The sequence below is a fragment of the Rhinatrema bivittatum genome, chromosome 3 (genome assembly GCF_901001135.1).
Source record: "Rhinatrema bivittatum chromosome 3, aRhiBiv1.1, whole genome shotgun sequence".
NCBI classification, from domain to species: Eukaryota; Metazoa; Chordata; class Amphibia; order Gymnophiona; family Rhinatrematidae; genus Rhinatrema; species Rhinatrema bivittatum.
Genome location: NC_042617.1, coordinates 460037987 through 460059884, shown reverse-complemented (window position 1 = coordinate 460059884; position 21898 = coordinate 460037987). Strand labels below are relative to the sequence as shown.

At 46.5% G+C, this 21898-nt stretch overlaps 1 protein-coding gene across 1 annotated transcript in view; it reads left to right on the top strand.

Moving 5' to 3' along the window:
* The window catches only part of NBAS (neuroblastoma amplified sequence), a 1239997-nt gene that overhangs the window by 595724 nt on the left and 622375 nt on the right, over window positions 1-21898 (top strand). The gene's annotated exons all lie outside the window — the stretch shown is intronic.

Here is a 21898-nt window from a genome sequence, read left to right as displayed (position 1 = left end):
AACTCTACCCTGGGAGTGCCTCCACCAATACAGGTCATAGTACGGAGGTTGTGTGTCTGTAGGTGCAAGTCAGCCCTCATGTTGGGTGGGCAGTTTCCTGACAGCTATTTTATGTAGGTAAAACACGCAGAAATTCCTTTGAAAATTTTCCTCCCTCTGACACACGCTGTTGATCCTAAAGTTTAACTCACCTCCCTTTTGTTACTTTTTAAATATAGTAGAGATGAATTTAGGGAATTTTCAGAAATGAGTTATGTTTAATAGAGGCCTTATTTTCTGTGATGCAGAAACAGAGAAAATGACTGTATATTAGGACTGCAAGGTCTATTTGCTCAGTCAATTCTTGATTAAATACTGCAGGGTTTACCTGATTTCAGTCTTGCATCTTAGGGTCCTCTGTGCTTATCCCATACTTTCTTGAATTCTGTTTCTTCTTTGGCCTCCATCTTTATTAGGAGTTTGTGAAGAAATATTTCCTGATGTTACTTCTGAGTTTATCCACTGTTACTCCTGAGTCTACCCTGTTTTGACTCTCATGTTATGACATCTTGTTCTAGAACTTTCTTTCTCCTAGTACAAGCAGGATGGTAGTCCTCACAGATGGTTGACATCATCAGATGGAACCCGGTATGGAAAACTTTTGTCAAAGTTTCTAGAAGCTTTGACTGGCACACTACACTGAGCATGCCCAGCATACCAGGTCCCCCTTCAGTGTCTCTCTCTCCAAGGTGCAGTTGCCTCGCAGTTTGTGGAGCTCTGCTTCATTCTCTTTTTGTGCTCATTTTGGGAATTTTTCCCCTTTCTATCGACAGGTCCCCCTTCACGGTTGGTATCTCTCCTCGGTGCAGTAGGTAAAAACAGTTTTCCTCCTTTTTCGTGGGCGATTCCTGGAGTCCCACTTTTCAGTGGCCCTGGTCATTGACTGTGCGCCGGTTGTTTTTTCATGGCATTGTCCAGCTTTTGTCTGTGCCCGCGGACCATGTCCATCACAGATCCACATGAGGTTTGCATCCTCTGCCTGGGGTCTCGCACGACGTCTGAGGGTGTCAGCTGTGTGATCAGATGACACCCAAGGACCATTGTGCTTGTCTTGATAAAATGGAGAAATTTTCGTTTCTAAAAAGTCTGCTCCATCAACACCCGCATGAGAGTCCCTGATACTCGGAGTTCAAGGGGAGCCGCTTGATATTCTCCCCCTCGCCACTCCCCCGATGACGTCTGCTAAAGACCGAGGGAACGGTGATCGGTCTTCCATGATCTCACAAGTTTCCAGGACATTGGAATCCTCCGCTTCCTCGGCACTGGGGAAAGACTGGGCCGAGCACCGTGGGAGATCTTGTAAGCATTGACACCGGTCACCGTTGACGCACAGTTCCGGTTCCAGCATGGTGCCGGTGGCTGCGCACTTCCACTGAAGTGACCCCCATGGTATGGAGGCTCCATCTTCTGATAAACCCGGGAGTCTCAGGTGTTCCCCACCATCATTAGTGCCAAGCACCGTGCCTCCTCGGAGAACTGAGGAAGCACCGGTGATACCTCGTCCCCCTTCCTCGGTCCTGGCCTCACCAGACTTTCAGGAAGAGCTGGATTGCAGGGTGCAGAGCTCAGTGCTCCAAGCTCTGTGGAGCGTTGAGCTGCCCCCGCCACCATTCCCTACACCAGTGCCGGAGCCTCCGCCATCTATTTTAGTACCCCTGCTCAAGCTTCTGGACGTCATTCTCGGCGCCCTCCCATTGCAACCAGTGCCTGAGGGGCCCTTGGTGCCCCAGTGGCCACTAGTGCCTCCATCAGGAGCGATTCCCATTATTAGTTCCTCCGAGGAGGAAGATGTGGCCGGTGCCATGGCCCGGAAGCCTCGGTTCCTTGAGCCCTCTGGCCTTCTGTGGCCCTCAGTTCCCCCCTTACCAGTGGGATGTCTGATTCCCGCACTTCCCTCTGTGCCTTTGAGGCACTCGGAACCCAGGGCCAGGGATTTCTTCAGGCATCGCCTTGCAGGTCCTGCGATGGCCTCATTGAGGAAGAAGGCCCTTATGACCCGTGGGGTGACAACTCTTCAGAGACTTCATCTGAAATCTCAGACTAGATCCTTTCAGAGCCTTCCCCACCAGAGGAAAGGCATCTGTTTGCCCTGGAGGACATCTCATTTGCGGGGTTTGTTAGGGCCATGGTGGAAGCTATCACCTTCCAACTTCTCACAGAGGAGGATGCGCGACATAAGATGTTGGAAGTACTCCAATTTGTCGACGCTCCTATGGAGAAAGTGGCTGTTCCCACTCTTGACATCTTTAAGGAGCTTCTCCTTAGAATGTGGGAACACCCGATCTCCATTTCTCCAGTGAATAAGAAGGTAGATGCTACCTACTTGTTGCAGCAAGCATTAGGGTTTGAGAAGCGACATCTTCCTCACCAGTCTGTGGTTGTGGAGTCCGCTCTCAAACAGGCCAAGCGCTCCTGCACCCATGCCTCTGCCTTTCCGGGGTGGGAACATAGAGAACTGGATGCTTTGGGTAGGAAGGTTTTTCAGGGTGCTGTGCTCATTGCCCAGTACAACTGAAATCTGTGGAAACAGGTCCAAGAGCTCGCAGAAAGTCTCCCCCAGCAGCAACAGGAGTCAGTTTCTCCCATTGTCCAGTTGGGTCTGGAAGCCTGGGAACACAAGGTGAGGTACACCTAGAACGTTTTTGAGACAGCAGCCCTTGTGGCTGCCGTGGGCATTGGCGCCTGTAAGATGGCCTGGCTCTGGGCTTCCGACCTCTGTCCAGAGGTGCAGGAGAATCTGGCTGACCTCCCATGTTACGGGAGAATCTTTTTGGGGATAAGGTCAGAGATGCAATAGCTCAGTTGAAGAATCACCATGAAACCTTCCAACAACTCTCCGCTAGTGCTTCAGACCCATCCTCCTCTGCCATGAAATCTTCCAGGCCAGGTTTCAGAAAGTCCTTTTACCAGCAGCAGAAATATTACCCCCCACTCCTACTCTCAGACTCTCACACCCCATCCTAGCTCCAGGGTTTGTTCCCATCAACAGCAAGCACCTAGGCCCCAGCCAGCCCCCCAACAGGCCTCGGCTACGGGCTTTTTACTGGTGGCGAGGGAGCATGGGTCAGCAGGATATACCTCTGGCACTGGATCCCCTATTGGGGAACCATCAGTTCGGACCATTGGGTCCTCACCATAGTTCATCAGGAGTACTGTATCAATTTCAGAAGGATTCCAGAGAACTCTCCCCATGTCCATCATGGGGGTTCGTCCACCCAGCAGTTCATGCTTCGGATAGAACTATCCACCCTTCTCTTGGCAGGAGCGGTAGAGCCTGTTCCTTGTCCTCAGCAGGGCTGGGGATTCTATTCAAGGTATTTCCTCATACTGAAGAGGACTAGGGGTTTGTGCCCCATTCTGAGCCTCAGGGCACTGAACTAATTTCTCACAAGAGAAAAGTTCAAAATGGTTTCTATGGGCACTCTGATTCCCCTCCTGAAAAGAGGAGACTGGCTCTGCTCCTTCGATCTCAAGGATGCCCACACCTACTTTGCTATCTTCCCCGGGTACAGAAAGTATCTGCGTTTCATAGTTGGGAAAGCTCACTATCAGTACAGGGTACTGCCTTTTGGAACAGCCACTCGAGTCTTCATCAAGTACCTGGCAGTAGTGGACTTCGCATCTCAGATGCCATGCGGTGCACGTCTTCCTGTACCTAGATGACTGTTTAGTCAAAAGCGACTCTCACACGGGGGCAATGGATGCTTTAACACTGAAGATGTAGACACTGCAATCCTTGGGTTTTGTTATCACCTACCCAAATTCTCACCTCTGCCCAGCTCCCAGGCTGGACTTCACTGGAGTCAGGCTGGACATGGTGCAGACGAAAGTGTTCTTGCTACACGACTGGGCCCTTGCCCTAACTTTGTTGGTGACTTTTGTGCACAGCAGTCGGAATGTAAGTGCCTGCCTTCTGCTTCGCTTGTTGGGCTATATGGCGACCTCGGTCCATGTTACTCCACTAGCCCATCTTTGTATGAGTAGAGTGCAATGGACATTGCGGTCCCAATGGCAGCAGGCATCCCAGGGCCTCGAGGCCCATGACTCCTTCACACCATCTCTGAGGATCTCTCTGTCCTGGTGGGAGAGGCTCTCCAATTTTGAAGTAGGGGATCCTCTTCCAAGCTGCCCTGCCCCAAGTAGTCCTTAATAACGATGCCTCTCCTCAGGGCTGGGGAGCCCATGAGGACGGCCTCTGCACACAAGGTCACTGGACTGCTCAGGAAGCTCTCTGCCAGATAAACTTCCTAGAGCTTCGGGCGATTCGTTATGCCCTCTGGGGATTCCAGGACCGGTTGTCTCTCAAAGAAGTTCTGATTCAGACGGACAGCCAAGGCGCAATGTGGTATATCAACAAACAGGGAGGCACAGGGTCATTCCTCCTCTGTTGATAGGCCTGGGCCCTGTCGCAGGTGATGTACCTACCCAGGGCTATGAAAGTGCTGGCGGACCATCTAAGCTGCTCTTTTCAGCCGCACAAGTGGTCTCTAAATCCGACGGTGGCGGCCTGGATTTTCCACAGGTGGGAAACCCTGGATGAGACCTCTTCACCTCCCCATACAACTATAAGGTGACTAATTTTTGCTTCATATTCGCATGGGATGGTCATTTATTTATTTATTTATTAAAGGCTTTTATATACCGACTTTCTTGATACAAATCAAATCAACTCGGTTTACATCGAACTAAGCAGTAACTATAACCAACCAATCAACAAGAGACAATTTAAAGGAGCATAAAGTTACAAACAAGGATGCCTTAACTGTGAGTAGGAAATAAAGAGAGGGGGAACGAAGATAGAGTATGGGAGGGAGGCAAGGAGCCAACCTCATGAAAACTTGTGAGCGTAATTTAGCGTTTGTTTATTTACATAAGTGATGGAACAATTCTAAGTCAGGCTGTTGGGCTAGTGGCGGGGAAGGCTCGGCAGAACAGCCATGTCTTTAGTTTCTTTTTGAAAGTTAGTAGACAAGTTTCCTGCCTGAGGTCCGGAGGCATGGCGTTCCAGATGGAGGGACCTGTGATAGAGAATGTCCTGTCTCTGATGTTTGAGTGGTGTACAATTTTGATTGGAGGAACATGTAAGAATCCCTTGTAGGCATCCCTTAAGGGTCTGGCCGTCGAGTGCAATTTGAGAGGGTGTAGCAGATCAAGAGGGGTCTAATGGTGAATATTTTTGTGGATAATTGTCAGTGATTTATGGAGAATCCTGAAGTTTACTGGGAGCCAGTGAAGATCTTTTAGAATGGGAGAGATATGCGCTCTCCGATTGGTATTTGTCAAAATTCTCGCCGCTGCATTTTGGAGCAACTGGAGGGGTTTTATAGTAGAAGCCGGGAGACCTTGCAAGATGGAATTGCAGTAGTCAATCTTGGAGAACAGAATGGCTTGGAGGACAGATCTGAAATCGTAATGGAATAGGAGCGGTTTGAGTTTTTTGAGCACTTGTAGCTTGTAGAAGCACTCCTTTGTAGTGTGTTTTATAAATTGCTTTAGGTTCAAGTGACTATCAGTTGGTCATCTTGCCTCCAATGCCTTCTCCCTTCACTGGGGGAAAACCCTCCTATATGTGTATCCTCCTCTCCTGCTCCTCTTGAAGACTCTTCTAAAACTTCAACAGGACTGGGGGTCCATGATACTCATGGCACTCTACTGGCCACTGCAGGTCTGGTTCCCTCTTCTTCGGGATCTGTCAATCAGGGATCCCATCAGACTGGGGACCTTGCCTCAGGGTGTTGGCCTTGACGGCGTGAATGTTGAGCGCCTAGTCCTTCAGCCCCTGCACCTCTCGGAAAATGTCTCCCAGGTGCTGGTGGCTTCTAGAAAGCCTTCCATCAGGAAGCCTTATAGATCAAAATGGAAGAGGTTCTCCACCTGGTGTGAGGGACATGGATCAGATCCATTCACATGCCCCCTCCCCAAGGTTCTGGACTATTTGGGGCACCTTTCTGAGTCTGGGCTTCAGACCGGCTCAGTCAGGGTTCACCTCGGTACTGTTAGTGCGTACCATCAGGGTGTCGCTGGCACTCCCATCTCAGTACAGCCTTTAGTGAGTCGCTTTATTAGGGGTCTGATTCAACTGAAGCCCCCTCTTCAGCCTCCTGTTGTGTCCTAGGACTTCAACATTGTCCTAGCGTGGCTCATGCATCCTCCCTTTGATCCTCTAAGCTCCTGCGACCTTAAGTTTCTCACCTGGAAGGTTATATTCCTAGTGGCGATCACTTTGGCTCGTAGAGTCAGTGAGCTTCAGGCCTTAGTCACATACCCACAATATGTGAAATTTTTCATGACCGTGTGGTCAGTCAAAACCCCTAAGGTTTTGACTGACTTTCACATCAATCAGTCCATTGTCTTGCCTACTTTCTTTCCAAGGCCTCATACCCATCCAGGGGAATGGGCTCTTCATACTTTGAATTGCAAAATGGCTTTGGCTTTCTGTTTGGAACACACAGCAGCTTACAGGCAATCCACTTAGCTGTTTGTATCTTTTGACAACAGGCTGGGAGTTACGGTGGGTAAAATAGACTCTGTCTAATTGGCTGGCAGACTGCATTTTCCTCTGCTGTGCACAAGCGGGCCTTCAGCTTGGAGGCCGAATCAAAGTTCACTTTGTGAGGGCCATGGCGACATCGGGATGTTCTCATCACTGAAATTTGCCGGCAGTGATGTGGTGTTCCCTACACAGTTCGCTGCCCACTACTGTTTGGACAAGGATGGTCAATTGGACAGTGCCTTCAGCCACAGTGAAAGCAGCAACGCGGGAAGCAGAAGACAAAAGAACCTGGGCCAGGGCACGCCGGCCAGGTCATTCTACGTGCTGCTACCCACGTCATCCGGGGCGACCCACGGGCTTCAAAGGGCCCAATGAGCCATCCCAGGCTGTCCTGACCCACCCCCAAGCCCCTCGCTGCCACAGGATGTGTCCCTTTTTCCCCATGGCCTTTCCCCCCGTGGCTTTGCTGTGTCGACCGCACATGCCCGCTCTGATTGGGAGGGGGGTGGTGGCATGTCGGCAGCATCATTAAGCTGCATCGATGCCGCTCTTGCCACCATGCCCAAGTAGGAATGGTCGCGTTCCCCCCTCCCCTTTCCCTGCTCCAGGTTATCGGCGGTGCTCATCTACTGGCCCGGCGCTATGCCTTAACTCAGGCAGCTGCAACCATCTGTCGCTGAGGAATGGAGCGAGGGGAAGCACCATAAAACACTATACATTCAGAGTACCACAGGGACCTGATGTGGAGTAAATTAACTGCAGCTTTATTACAAGAAAGTATATAAAAAATAATCTTGTACCTGAGCTATAGCATAGCTAAGCTACCAGAGCGCCCCCTTTTCAGTGCAGGCAGCATGCAACCTCTGCTGAGGGCCTGCCACAACCATGCAAGGCACTGCCTTCTGTGAGGTAACCATTTCCAGGGCTTTCTAGTCACCTGCCTTGTCCAAGCAAGGTGACTGCCCAGTCGCAGAATGGGAGCATTCAGACTGTTGCTATACTGGGGCCAGTGGGCCCTGGCAACAGACAGCCCCCCATCACGTTGAAGTAGGATATACCACATGCTATGCACTTCCTCCAGTGGTAGCCAACGTCCTAGCTTAGGTCCCGGATAGCAGCACGGCTTAACTAGGACCCTCCCCCAACCCAGCTTCAGACAATGTCTAGGCACCCAACAGCCAAATATGAATGGCACATTTCAAATTACTCAAGAAGAGGTCCTGTCCCATATCTGAGAGATGCCCCTAATCGTTACGGAACAGCTCCATGCAATCCACGCATATCCAGTCATGGTGCCTCATGTGTAAGCCACCTCGGCGTTTGATGAATTTGCTAATCTGTTTGTTTAATTTCTTCTTCCATTGCCCCTAAAGTGGCGAGTTAATGAACTGGCGGCAAGGGATGATCTTCGACCAAATGAGTGTAGTGTGTGACATTAAGGACAGGATGATTGTGATGTCATTCCTCATTTTATCCAGGAGCTGTTGCCTGGGCGTTGTTCCCAGTTCATTGCTCCCAAGGAATATAATTAATAACTCTGGTGGGTGGGGGGCAAATCTTGTCAATTGCTGCCTCAGCAGGAGGGACAAGCTGGTCCTTACCACATGCCCCTTCAACTTGGCCATCCGACTATGCTGTCCATCGGCGCAAAGCACAGCTGCCTGCCGATGGAATTTCTCATTGCGCACTGCTCCACGCAAAACATAAATGAGTGTCCTGTGATGCATATCACTTAAAGTCCCTGGAAGGGGCCTGCAAAACAGAAAGTTTTAATAGGATTGGTGAAAAAGGGGAGGTGGGGGAGGAAAACAATGCTGCTTGTGAAATCCCTGATTCAAAATGCTACGGTGTGCTGAGTTGCAGGGATCCATTTTCCTGTTTGTTATAGGTCAGGTTTGCTGGGGAGCGCCATCTGCTGTTCTGCTAGATGGTGGTGCAGGTGCCCTGATTCGGAGAAAGTGAGTCCCGACTGTTCCAACCTCAGGCTGACCACGTCAAGGGTGCGCTTAAGGATTGTGTTAAATTTTTACTTGCTCAAAGAGAGAGAGTTGGCATGCAATAGAAACTGTGCTCCCCCATCCCTTGGAGGGCCTGATCGCCCTATAACATGCTACATTGGCAACAAAACATGTAAACAGACCTAATACTTTAGCGAATGTGACCAATGCCCCCTGGCCGAGCTGATCAGTCTTTGATCTCTTTATCCAGAGAGTCAGTTTTCCATTGGTGATGGAGACGTCTCACCCTCGAAGACTGGAGCGGTCATGTCTGGCACTAGCCACGGCATCTAGCTTGCTCACATGATGTGTCAAAGAATGCAATGTAAAAGGCAGCTTGGAACAAGGCCAGTTCGAAATGGTCCAGAACAACCAAAGCAAACCGCCATAAGGCAAGCAGGTGATCATGTAAGATAGGGCGGCACGCATCAGGGACTCGTGGACTGTAACTGGCCAAACCTGCAAGAACACGCCTCACTGTGAAGTCCCTTACTGGGTTGGGCAAACCTTTGACCTTTGTGAAAAAGGCGTAACCCACCAGATTGGTCTGGACTGGGCCTCGAGACAAGCCGCGCTGCTTGGCCTGTGCAACATTTTCCACCAGTTTGTGTGAAAGACTCAGGTCCCCAGTCTCGGCGGAGGCTTCAAGTATGTACATAATGTCGTTGTACCCTCTCAGGTATGCTTACCAGGTAGATGGTGCAATCGACTGGTACAGTAAGTTGAGTGCGTCCTGGCTCCAGTGCTCCAGAGGTATACTGGAATCAGAGTGATCTGCTCCTTGGCATCTGGAGTGAGCCTCCGGAAGTCTTCCCACTTAGAACGAGAAAGACAATCAGCAATCTCGTTGCGAAGACCGGGAATGTGCCTTGCCCACTCCACCACGTTTATCTGCAAGCACCTCAAAACCATTAGCCTAAGGAGTTCTGAAACAGGAGTGCATCTCACAGACTGCCATTTGTTTATGTGTATGACCACTTGGTTGTCACACCAGAATATTACCTTTTTGTTTGCCAGTTGCTAAAGCCAAATGTAGAGTGCTACCACATTCAGGAAAAGCTCCAGAAAGGTGATATAAGCCGTGATCCCTGATTTTACCCAATTGCTTGGCCATTTTTCAGTGCTCCAGCTACCTTGACAGTAAAGGCCAAAGCCGCTGCCCCCTGAGGCTTCGGAGTACAGCTATAGTTCAAAGCTGGATACCGGTGGGGGTAGCCATACCACTGAGCCATTGAAATTGGCCAGATATTTTTCCCACACCCTGAGATCCTCGCACATAGCGTGGATAACTCGCAAGCGGTGGTACTTCTTTGTAACTGTTATGGACGTATTAATCGGTGTACGAATGCACAGCCCATTGAGATAACCTGACAAGCGAAGGCCAAGCTACTGATTAGGGATTGCACAATGGCCAGGATCACCTTGTGAGCAGACGTGCACGTGCACCCCGAATCAGTTTGAGCAGCTTTTGAATTTTATTGGCCTAGGCCTGGACAACATTTGAATAATGTTGAGCTCAATGCCAAGGAAAGGTAAGCACCTTGGATGGTAGTTCCAACTTCTTCGCTGCCAGTGGAACGCCAAAATGTCTGGCCGTGGTTTGAAAGCTGTCAAAGAGATCACGGCACGCGTCCGAGTCGCAAGGGCCCACAAATAGAAAATTGTCCAAATAGCGATGATGCCAGTCAAACTGGTGCGCCCAGACAACTCCCAATACAAGAAGGTGCTGAATGCCTCGAAGTGCGCACATGAGATTGAGCACCCCATGTGCATGCACCTTTCAAAGTAATAGGTGCCCTCAAAGTAGAAGCCCAGCAAAGGGAAGTCATCCGGATACACCAGTAAGAGCCGGAAGGCAGACTCTGTCAACCATAGCCATGAGAGCCCTCTCCCCACAATCCATGAGGAGGTTGAGTGCTGCGAAAGAGGCTTATTGGACAGTACAGGCCTCCTGGGGGATGAAATCATTCACTGCCTGCCCAGCTGGGTAAGAAAGGTTGTTAATCAGCCTGAATTTACCCGGCTCTTTCTTGGGCACAACTGCTAAAGGTAATAAGACCATCCTGTTGAAGAGAGGGAGAGGGAAGGGGCACACTACCCCCTACCAAGACTAATTTTCACCGACAGCTTCTCTCTCACAACATTGGCAAATCTGGTTGCAGAGGGCACTGGACAGGTTCAGAGGAACCTCGTAAGGAATTCTGAAGTCATCCTTAAAACCTCCATGCACAGTAACAGCTGTACATCTATTGAGATAGAGGCTAAGACCCATCGCCAACTGTTCCCACCTAACAGGAGTCTGGGCTCTTGCATAAGGACTATTTGCTCTTACTGCTGGGGGCTTTCTTTGTGCATTTGGTGGCAGGGTCACCGGCGGCACAGGAGGAGCAGATGTGTTTATATTTGCAATCCTGTTATATCGCCAACAGGCTTCGGCAGTGGGGTTAAACACATGCCCCTGACCTTGGGAGCCCCCCTGGGAATGAAAGGAATGACTGTTTGCCTGAGCCTCCGAGCTCCGTGCTGTCATGTGGGTTAGCCACAACTCAAAATTGTGCGTGCCCCAGGATATGGATCTGGTGACCACCATCCTTTCCTTGATCCGCTTGTTGTAATTTAACCATGCAAATGCTTTGAAGTGAATTGAGCACTGCAAATGGTGTCTAGGTAAGATCACATTGCCAAGTGCTGCGAGGGGTCAGCCTGGTTAACTATCGATGCCAAGCGCACAAAGGAACGCACCCAGTTATTAATATTCCTCAACACCAGCCTGGGGCCAGTAGGAGCATCGAGTTGCCTGCGCCCCTTGTGCGACCCTTCCTCCCGTCTGCGCCCTTCCATCAAGCTAAATATGTCCACATATTGAAGATGGCATATGCGGCACCAGAGTGAGCGTGGGGCACCCTGACACAGCTCCTTTGTAGTGTTCAGGGTAGGTAAACCAGCGCAAATGCCAGTGGCGGAGGGGGTAGCCAGTAACCAACCCCCAGAAGAGGGCAACAAGGTAGGTAGGATGTATAAGAGGAAACAAAGAAGGCACTCCAGCTGTTCTCCCCCCTCCACAACTGGTGTTTGATTGGAGGTCTTCCCGGCCCTAGGTGTTGAAGTGACCTTATTAGACTCACCTTCTGCTCCTGGGAGCTGGATCCGTCTCGGTAGCATTCCGGAGGTCAAGGGAGCCCGTGGTACCGGCATTCTTTACTGGCATGCAGACTGGGGCTTTGACCAGATCTCCCCCAGGAAGAGAGTGGACTGTCACCACATGCTCCTGTGCTGCGGGACTGCTCTTGGCTTGCAGGCACATAACATACACGGAAAACTATTGACCCGAGCTAAGGGGTACCTCAGGTTGCCACTGCGCCTGGTCCCCCAATATGGCCACGAGGGTGATGGAGGAGGTAAAGCCTCTGAGGCCCTCCAAGCCAGCACCTGTTGTGTACTGTACAGGAAAGCAGGGAAGCTATATGGCTGGGCTCCCCCAGCCAAATACTACCCTGTTCCCGAGGGGGTGAAACCACCTGGACAGCTGGTTGCGTGTCCCCCATAGGGCTCACCCACCCCACTGGGGACTGGATGGTGAGCCAGGGCTCTCGATTTGCAGCCTCTCGGCATGGCTGTGCTTAAGGGACCAAAGAACACCCTTTTTTGCCTCCCGGGGGTAAGAGCCTCAGTGGGACATGAGCCCTGTGTGGTCCTAAGCCCACTATCCTAGCACCAGCAGGGGACCTATCAATTTCCTGCAGTGAACCTCACAGAAGACCTCATGGAGGACCTTGTATCAGACCACAGTGAAGGCAGCAATGTGGGGAGCAGAAGCCAAAAGGGCTGGGGCCAGTGTGCTCCTTCCAGGTCATTCTTCACGCCACTGCCTTCACTTCCCGGGATGGCCCATGGGCTTCAAATGGCCCAATGAGCTGTCCCAGGCCATCCCGACCTGCTCCCAAGGCCCGTGCTGTCACTGGATGCACCCCCTTTTCTCTATGCCCTTCCCCCCCCCCCCCCCCCCGAGTTTTGCGGTATTGACTGCACATACCCGTGCTGGTAGGGAGGGTGATGTTGGCGTGTCAGTGGTATTATCACACCACGTCGACGATGATGCTGCGCCCAGATAGGAGTGGATGCATTCCCCCTTTCTTGCTCCAGGCGTGGCGCTGGGTTATTGGCAGTGCTCGTGTGCCGGCCCGGCACCGTGCCTATCTCTCATGGGCAAAACCTGTCCTGGATGAAACCCACTTAGGCTTTTTGATATTTAGCATTGATCTCTACATTGTTATATATTATTTCCCTTTGTGGTGGCTCCTGACACTGGCAAAAGCACAACTTAACATGCCTTGCCAAGAAGAGAAACCTGTTGTCATGTTTCATTTTACTGGGCAATACAAAATCTCATATGAGTAGGGCTGGAGAGCCAGATATTATAGGGTTCACTTCCTGGTTTATAGTCATTTTAGGGCACATGGTTGATAAGCAGTTAAATGTCACACTTCTCAGATAATACTCCATGTTTCTTATGGTCTACTTGTTTGCTAAACATTGATTTTGAAATATATCACACCTGATTTCTTTGGCCTTTAGCTTTCTACTCAGGTAGAGGATTGGGAATTTTACCCTGTCTACCTTCAAACAGCTCAGCTCAGCTCCTAATCCAGCATCTGGGAACAAGGCCATATGGTCTTAAATGAGGTTCAGGGGGGAGGGGTTTAGATTGGGGGGGGGGGGGGGGTATGCACGGTCTGTCTGTGATATGCATGCGGTATGAATGAGGATGCTATGGAGCTGGGTATTTGGGGTGGGGGTGGTAGGGTCAGGAGTGGATGGAGGATATAAAAACGAAAAACCTGGGAGTACGTTGATAGAGGATTGGTGGTTGAACCACACATTTTTTTTTTTTTTAATTTTCTGTTTATTGAATTATTTCAAATTATACAAAGAATATCCTCTTTGCACAGAAACAAAGAAACAAAACATATATTAGTGCACAGTTAAATACCGTTAACAATATTTAAATAAAGAAAAACATTTCACTTACATTGACCTCAAGTATAGACTAGGAGGGGGCTTATGCCTGGATTATGAGGAGATTAAACAGAAGAAAATATTTATGATAAAGTATAAGCTTAGCGGTTAGGCTATTTCTTTATTTATCTTTATGACTCATTGACACTCTGGATATTGGGGCTAGGTGACACTTTTTTCTTATTATCCAACAGTGCCTTCAATTTCTCAGGAACAAAAAAAACATAGGTAATATTATCCATTTTTAAAATACGGCACGGATATCTTAGAATAAATACAGCGCCCATGGAGCGAGCCTCTTGCCGCATGGCAAGGAACCCTCTCCTCCTTTCCTGGGTTGCTTTGGCCAGATCGGGGAACACTTGTACTACCTTACCCATAAACTCCATTCTCATATTTTGAAAATAATTTCTCATAATTAAACTAAGATCCTGTGAGTATATAAAAGACACTAGGAGGGTTGCCCTCTCTATAATTTCAGACGTAGAAGTCTCTAGAAAGGCAGTTAAATTTGCCATATTAATCATAGGTGTCACTGCTTCTTCTCTTACTCTTGCATGAGGAAGAAAATATACTTTATTAAATACCGGTATATTTTCAGGTGCAATCTTTAGTATCTCTGTCATATATTTCTTCAGAGTTATCCTTGGTTGTTCTCCAAGAACCTTAGGGAAGTTAATAAACCTAAGGTTCAAGTTTCTAGTCTTGTTTTCCAACTGCTCCATTTTCCTATTCAGGTTAACTCGATCCTGGATATCTTGGAACTTCTTAGTCTGTTCCTCCAAAGCTTGGATCCTTTGTACTTGATTCTCACTTCTTGAATTAAAGTCTCGGGTAACAGTTTCTAATTTTGAAGAAACACTATTTTGCTGTAGGGAAACTGCTTGTAGTGCTAACCCCATCTGTGCCAACAGTCCCCATAAAGGAATCCATAGTCACAATCGGAGGTTTGGGGAACATGGTTTTTGCAGCTTCAGATTCCAAAACTTCACCAGTTAAAGTATTGATAGAAAATACTACCTCTAATTTGGGGCTTGTCGTTTGCAAATCAGCCATGCTTCCCCCTTCCGGGCCTTGTACATTACTCCCACTTCCCACGGTGGCACCCGCAGCTGCATTATCTAGTCCCGTCAGGGCCGCTTCTGCACTCACCGGACTTGAGAAGTTTTGGGGAATCGGCACCGGAGGGATCCTTGAGTCTGGGGGACTAAGAGTGGTCTCTCCAAGATTGTTCGCGGCTCCTCCCGCAATCCTTTCAGCGGAGAACTGCTCCCCCTGTATTGAAAAGCCGGCAGCCAGCTCCGTTAACGTACGCTGTCCTGGAGGTAGAGAAGGGGCTGCGGGGTACACCCTTACTCTACCTTTTTGCTTTAGAAGCATTTCAGTCCAAAAAGGAAGAGAAATCAAGTGGAAACAGGCGATACACGGAGAGCGTCCAGAGCTGTGCTGCTATTCCGCCGCCATCTTGGCTCCGCCGAACCACACATTTTTGTGCAACGCTAGTATTGTGTGCAGTTTTTTTTTCTGTTTGCATCTGCTATTGTTATCTCAGATTTGTGTAACGTTTCCTATTAATAAAAATTATTTTGAAAAAAAAAAACAAAACACTAGGACTTTACTTAGGAAATGTTTAACTATTTGCAAAGCCCTCTCATAATCTGGAGACCAGTTTACACCATTGCAGGGGTGGGCAAACCTTTTGTCGAAAGAGCTGCATTGAGAAGTGCCCTGTGTGCCTAGGCAGGAGAGGTATCTCTCCAGAGATCCAAAAAGCCCTGGGATGCCTTGGCAGCTCCTTCCCTGTCTGCCTCTGCTGATATAATAATGAGATAGATATTTGGCTATCTCTTGGTTGCTTATTGCAACTTTATGACCATCTGTGTTTTAATAAAATGTTAAAGATGACAGAGAACTTGTACTTTATTAGCATGACACAGCCTATAATGGAGAGAAGAAAATTAATGAACTTTTGTAGTAGGCAGACGCCTTCATTTTGACGGTGGAATATGAGTGTGACCCATTAACAAAATATTTGTTGCCAAATTTACTTGGGATACACTTTGATTAATTTTCATGCAACCTTTTGAGCATATCAGTTGGTAAGAGAAAATTCAATCACTGTAAAAATTCATTGTTCTTTGGTATATAGAAATAAAACAGAATAAATCACAAAAATGAGAATCCTGAGTACCTTAATACATGAGGTTTGTCCGGTGGGAAATACACAGCAAACAAACCGTTAAGTTTGACTTGCTGAATCATATTCCCTCCGCTTTTATTCTTAATTATCTTTTGTTTGAACATATATATATATTTTTTTATTTTCGTTTAAATGGTTTGTTTCAAACGGGTAACTTTTGATGGCTTTTCAAGAGCATCTCTAAATGAAACTACTTTCGTGTTTACAGAGGAGGAGCTCGGAGAATCTTATTTGTATAACTGTGCCGGCCTTTATTTGTTCTCTCTTGCTGCCTCTCTGCTCTCCTCTAGCGCCTGATACCGCACAGCGTGTCGGCGGATGTTGCTGCCTGCTTCAGAGGCTCGAAAGTGTTGTGGACATGGTAAATAAACGTTTTTAGCCATCTGTGCTGCAACCTTAAACCAATCATTAAAAGACCTCTGTGGTACTTACTTTTGGTAGAGCTGTAGAAAGGTTCAAATTGCCATCTTGAATTGTGCGCAGCTGCCGACTTCCTTCGGTTTTAATAGGACAAATTCCAATCAATTAATTACTTGTTGACGTCATTGGTTACTAGGAAGGATTCAAAAATCTTTCTGGCACAAAAAAGTTATAAAACACTGAAGCTAAAGCAGAAACTAGAAATGTTCTGTTACGGAGATATAAAATCAGTTGTTGGAAACGACCTATCTACACTAAATAAAAAGCCCCAAGAAATGCATTCTATTTCCTGAATTTTCAAAGATGTGTGGAAAATCAACATTAGAAGCGGAGAAGCTCATGCTAGCAAGTAAGAACATGTAAATAGCACTCTTCGCTACACCAGTGGGTTGTTTATAAATGTACATAACTTCAATAAAAGTGGAACCACTCAATTTCCCTGTTGAGACCATATGGTGCCATAGTCCTCCATTTAAAAATCAAGCGATGTTCTAGGCGTATCAGTTTGTTGTCAAAATCCCCACCACAGGGTGACTGATGTAATTGAATCAATGCCACTGCTTGCAGATCTTCCAAAGTGTGTTGCAATGTCACCCAGTGTTCTACTAGGGCTACTTCATTTTTTTTGTCTGCGAATGCATCTGAGGTGTTCCTAAATTCGTGTTTGAATGCACATGTTATTTTTCCAATGTAAATTAAATTACAAGGATACCGAATCAAGTAAATCATGCCTTCTGTGTTACAGGATAAAATTTGAGAAATGTTAAATATCTGTGTCCGAGATACTGCTAGCTCGGTACCTGATACGGTGATTATGCAGATATTACAAGCCCGCAGGGAACAAAGCCTCTCTGATTGTTTAACTCTTCACTAGATGCTGTTGAAAAAAAAAGCTGAACGAACTAATTGGTCCCTTCGGTTGGTAGCTCTAGTGATGGCAAGGATAGGAGCCTGATGAATAACCAGATGTGTACTCATCACTGGTCAAAATTTCTTGATACTGGACTTCAGTACTCAAGTATGTAAAGAGTACGAGAGTACACCGACAATTTTGGTTTCTTCATTGTTGATACGTCTATTATTTTGAACTTTGGGCCTTAACAGAAGATCTCTATTGGCCCACTGGGCCCTTTTATATACCTTATTGATAATATGCTGTGGGTACCTTCGCGTATTAAAGCATTTCTTTGTAACTTCTGCCTGTAATTTAAACTCTTCATCAGTTGAACAAAGGCATCTAAGTCGTAGGAATTGACCTGTAGATAAATTATCCTTAAGGTGTCTGGGATGAAAACTGTCATAATGTAACAAAGTGTTTTGTCTGTATCTTTGCGGAAGATGGTAAGCTGAAAACCTCCTCTGGCTAAATGGATCTGTATGTCCAGAAAAGAGATATGCTTGAGATCAAAGCTAAACGTAAACTGTAGATTATGATCACAGGTATTAAACCATCTCATATGTTTTTGTAAGGTTATTAAATCCCCTGACCATAACATGAAGATATCATCAATATATCTTTTCCAAAATTTCACATGCTGTTGGTGCCCTGTTTTCCCGAAAATAAGACCTAGTAGAGGTTTTGCTGAATTGCTAAATATAAGACCTCCCCCGAAAGTAAGACCTAGCAAAGTTTTTATTTGGGAGCATGCCTGTCGCACAGAACACCAGAGCATGCAGCTGTGATTTTTTTACCCTGCAGGATTCACAGTTAGTTGTCATCACAAACCAGCATAACAAACTATTCAGAATATAATAAATGTTCATTTTTTTGTTCAACAATATATGTGAATTCTTCTTCATGGAAAAATAAGACATCCCCTGAAAATAAGGCCTAGTGCATCTTTGGTAGCAAAAATTAATATAACTCACTGTAATTTATCCTTAAGCTATTTATCCATAGCTATACCCTTTATTTACTGAAAAAATGATCCATTGAAAGTAAAGAAATTTTCTCGTAACGCTATTGAAGCTAGCTCAATGATAAAAGAATTGGGAGTGCAATGTATATCATTTCTTTGTGCCAGTGTCTCTCTTATCATGTCCAATGCCTCTGTTTGAGGAATGTTAGTGTAAAGAGAAGTGATATCTATGGTGACCATGTACAGATCTTGAAATGGCCCCTGATACTGTTCCAAAAGAGAAATAAAGAGTGTAGAGTCTCTAAAGTATGATGGCTACAAAGAAATATATTCATGTAGAAAAATGTCCACTAATTTTGAAAGCGGTTTTAATAATGACTCTCTTGCAGAATCAATGGGATGGCCGGGAGGATTGGTCAAAGATTTATGAATTTTGGGCTCCGTATAAATGTGGGACAAGTTGGATATTGAACCGAAAGAAACCTGCTTTCTTTTATTAGTAATCCAGCCTGTTTCAAAGGCTGTTTTAATCAACCAATCTATTTGTTCTTTTAGGACCGGTGTAGGATTTTGAATTAATTGACTATAGAAGCTGGCATTGCAGAGCTGTGCCGTAATTTCTGTAACATAATCTACTGTATCTTTATAACTATGGATCCTCCTTTATCAGCTGGCTTTATCCCTGTTACTGAATTACTGCATAATTCATGTAAGGCTCGGATCTCATTAGTTGTCAAATTATTTCATACCTTGAAATTGTATTTAGATTCCATACATTCTTTTCATACTAGATTGCTAAGGTGGCTATTGCTGCATCAGTGGGACCCAGAGGTACCCAACTAGAATGGAAAACTACTACTGATTGTTCCGTACTGGCAGTAACAGTAGAAAAAAATAATTTCAATTTCAGTTGTCTAATGAATCTTTGTAAGTGCACTTTTTCCTCAAACAGTGAATGTTGAATTACAGGAATGAACGATAACCCTTTATTCAAAAGTGTATACGATTCAGCAAGTCAAACTTCACGGTTCGCTAGCTATGTATTTCCCACCGGACAAACCTCATGTATTAAGGTACTCAGGATACTCATTTTTGTGATTTGTTCTGCATTATTAGAGGATCTATCTTGGGGGTTACACTGTGTTTGTAGTTAATATAGAAAGGAAAGACAAAAAATGTTGACGTTGATACTTTTTATAGGCAAACAATACATTTCTACTTAGCTTTTGAAAGCTACACTATCAGTCAAAGCAAAATTCTCTTTGGTCATTCTAGTAGAATCAATATTAGATCTAGCTACCTGATTTAAGATGAGAAAAATTATTGTGCTAATAGTTTGACTAAAAAGTTTGGTTTTTATTTTCTGGTTTTAGCTTACCTTAGTTGGTAAAGTAGTGAATACTATCCCTGAAGTGCTAATCTGCCCTAATTAATTTCCCTCCCTTCCACCCTACCTCTCATCTATCTATCCCACTGAACTTTTAGACCTTTATAGAACAGAGAACGTTTGCTCAGATAAAGTGATCCACTCTTTGAGGCACGTTTTAAATCTGAAAATTGGCTCTCTTTGCTGTTTTAACCAGTTTCTATAATGAATTTCTTGAAACTTCTGGGTAATCTCATCTAGATCGGTGTAAACAAACCAGTCCTTGGGTCCCCACTTAGCTAATCTGGTTTTCAGGCTATCCATAATTAATATACATGAGATTTATTGCAGACATTTCCTATCATGTAGACAGATGGACTCAGGACCAGTGGATTATGAACCTCTGCCAGCAGATGGAGATGGAGCAAGCTGATGTCACAGTATATATACACCTGTATCAACATCAGCCCACCAGTATTCTCCGTCTCCAGCAGATGGTGGAAATGCATCTCCCTATGGGATTTGCTTCAGATTTTAGTAGGAGAATTTTATTTAAAAAAAAAAAAAAGCCCCGCTCTCCTGTGGTGATACCAGATGGTCCTCCCCCAGTTGAGAATTCCTGAGGTGATTTCCATGGTCCCTCAGATGAGTGCCTTGGTCCGGTAGCTGGTTTTCCTGCTGTGGACTTAGCTGATTGTACAGCTTAAAGGCAGAGTGTAGAGGGTTTTTGAGGGTTTCCTCCAGTCTATATGCTTGGCATCCCTTTCCGATGTTTGTTCCTGCAGCCTGGGGGGGGGGGGCTGAGCAGCCCAGGTGGGCTAGGCCCCGCTGTTAAGCTTTTTCCTGCATGCCGCATGGTACGCCGCGAAAGCATCTTCGTATGCTTCTGTGTGTGTTTGGCTGCCCTCTACTGGAACATTGGTGTGCACAGTGCATCTGGCTCTGCTTACGAATTGTGCACCTAGATTTGGGCGCGCTTTCTGTGCACACATTTTTTAAGCATATAGGTGGTATGCCCAGATTTTGGGGCACCATACATTTGTTTTTTGTGATGTATAAACTTGGGGCGCATAAAATTTGTCTGCTTGAAATTTTTCAGTGCGAGCTGGCTGGATGGACATTCTCAGTTGACTGGCAAACTTAATGGTGCCAGTGAACAAGATACCTAAGCACCTTTTTCTTTGTGTTGCCTGTCATATTCAGGCATCTCAACCTGGAGTGCCCTCTAATGTGTGTCAGCGCTGCTTAGAAGCTCAGGGAGAATTATCTTCCTCTGATTTGGTTAAGCCTGGTTCTTCCCAGCCTGATGATAGTCTGGCTAAGGACTTGTCTGGAGGAATGCTGGACCTTGGAACTCCCTTGACTGGTTCCTCCACAGGATATTGGAGTTCAGTGTGCCCCGCTCCATTACCTTCTGGTTTTGGCCTGGATCCTTCTACCTTTTCTTGGGTAGAATTTTTTTCAATGAGTTTAATACTTTTTTCAAGTGCAGTCCTCAGCTTTGATCAATTCTGTCAGGTTGGATCCTCAGCTGGTGGCCCCTCCCTCTATGTTTAAACATCGAAGCACACCTCTGTTGTGGCTTGAACAAACCGAGGCTGTGTGCGGTACGCTACTCAGAAAGCTGGTCAGACAATTGTTGTAAACTGGATGAAACTAAAATTGCTGAGTTTCATCTTTGAATTTGAAGTGTTCAAGCCCCTGAGGCAGCGGCTACTAAGCTGCGAAACTCGGCCTGAGTCGGGCATTTTACGAACACGTCTCTGTTTTAATAAACATTGGAAAAGATTGAGGCATCTATTCTTTTTTCTTTTTCTATTCCCAACAGGAAGTTAGATGGCACTGTTGATGAGCCAGATCCTGACTTCCTGAAAGATGGGGAAATTCCTCTGGGGCTGGAGCCGTATCGGACCATGTTGCGGTTCTTTCATAGAAATGAACTGCTGGCCCTGATTTCCCAGACCTTGAAGATAATGGGAGTACCTGGGGCAGATTCCATGTCTGAGACAAAGAAGGAATCACATTTTGGTTTCTTTGTATAAAGCCTCTTGTTTTTTTCCCTGTTATGGAAGCCATTCAAGAATTGATTGATCTTGAATGAGTGGCTCCGGAGGAAAATTTGAAAGGGGGTCGGACATTGAAAGGCCTGAACCCCTTGGATTCAAAGGTGAAGAGAGCATGTGCATTTTCTGAAAGTGGATGCACTGGTCTGTGCCAACTCTAAGTGGATGACTATTCCTGTGGAGGGAGGAGCAGCCTTGAAGGATGTACATGATAGGAGAATTGAGGCCATTCTCAAATAAGCATTTGAAGCAGTGGCAATGACATTGCAGATAGCTTCCTGTTGTGCCCTGGTGGTTCATTCTTGTCTGCTTCTCTCTCAGGTTGATAATTCTGGGGTAAATTCCAGAAAAGTTATGGAACCCACTGGCACCTTATTAGCAGATGTGGGCTGTGGTTTGCTCCATTCCTCGGCTAGGGGCGTGGCTTTGGTAATAGCGGCCAGAT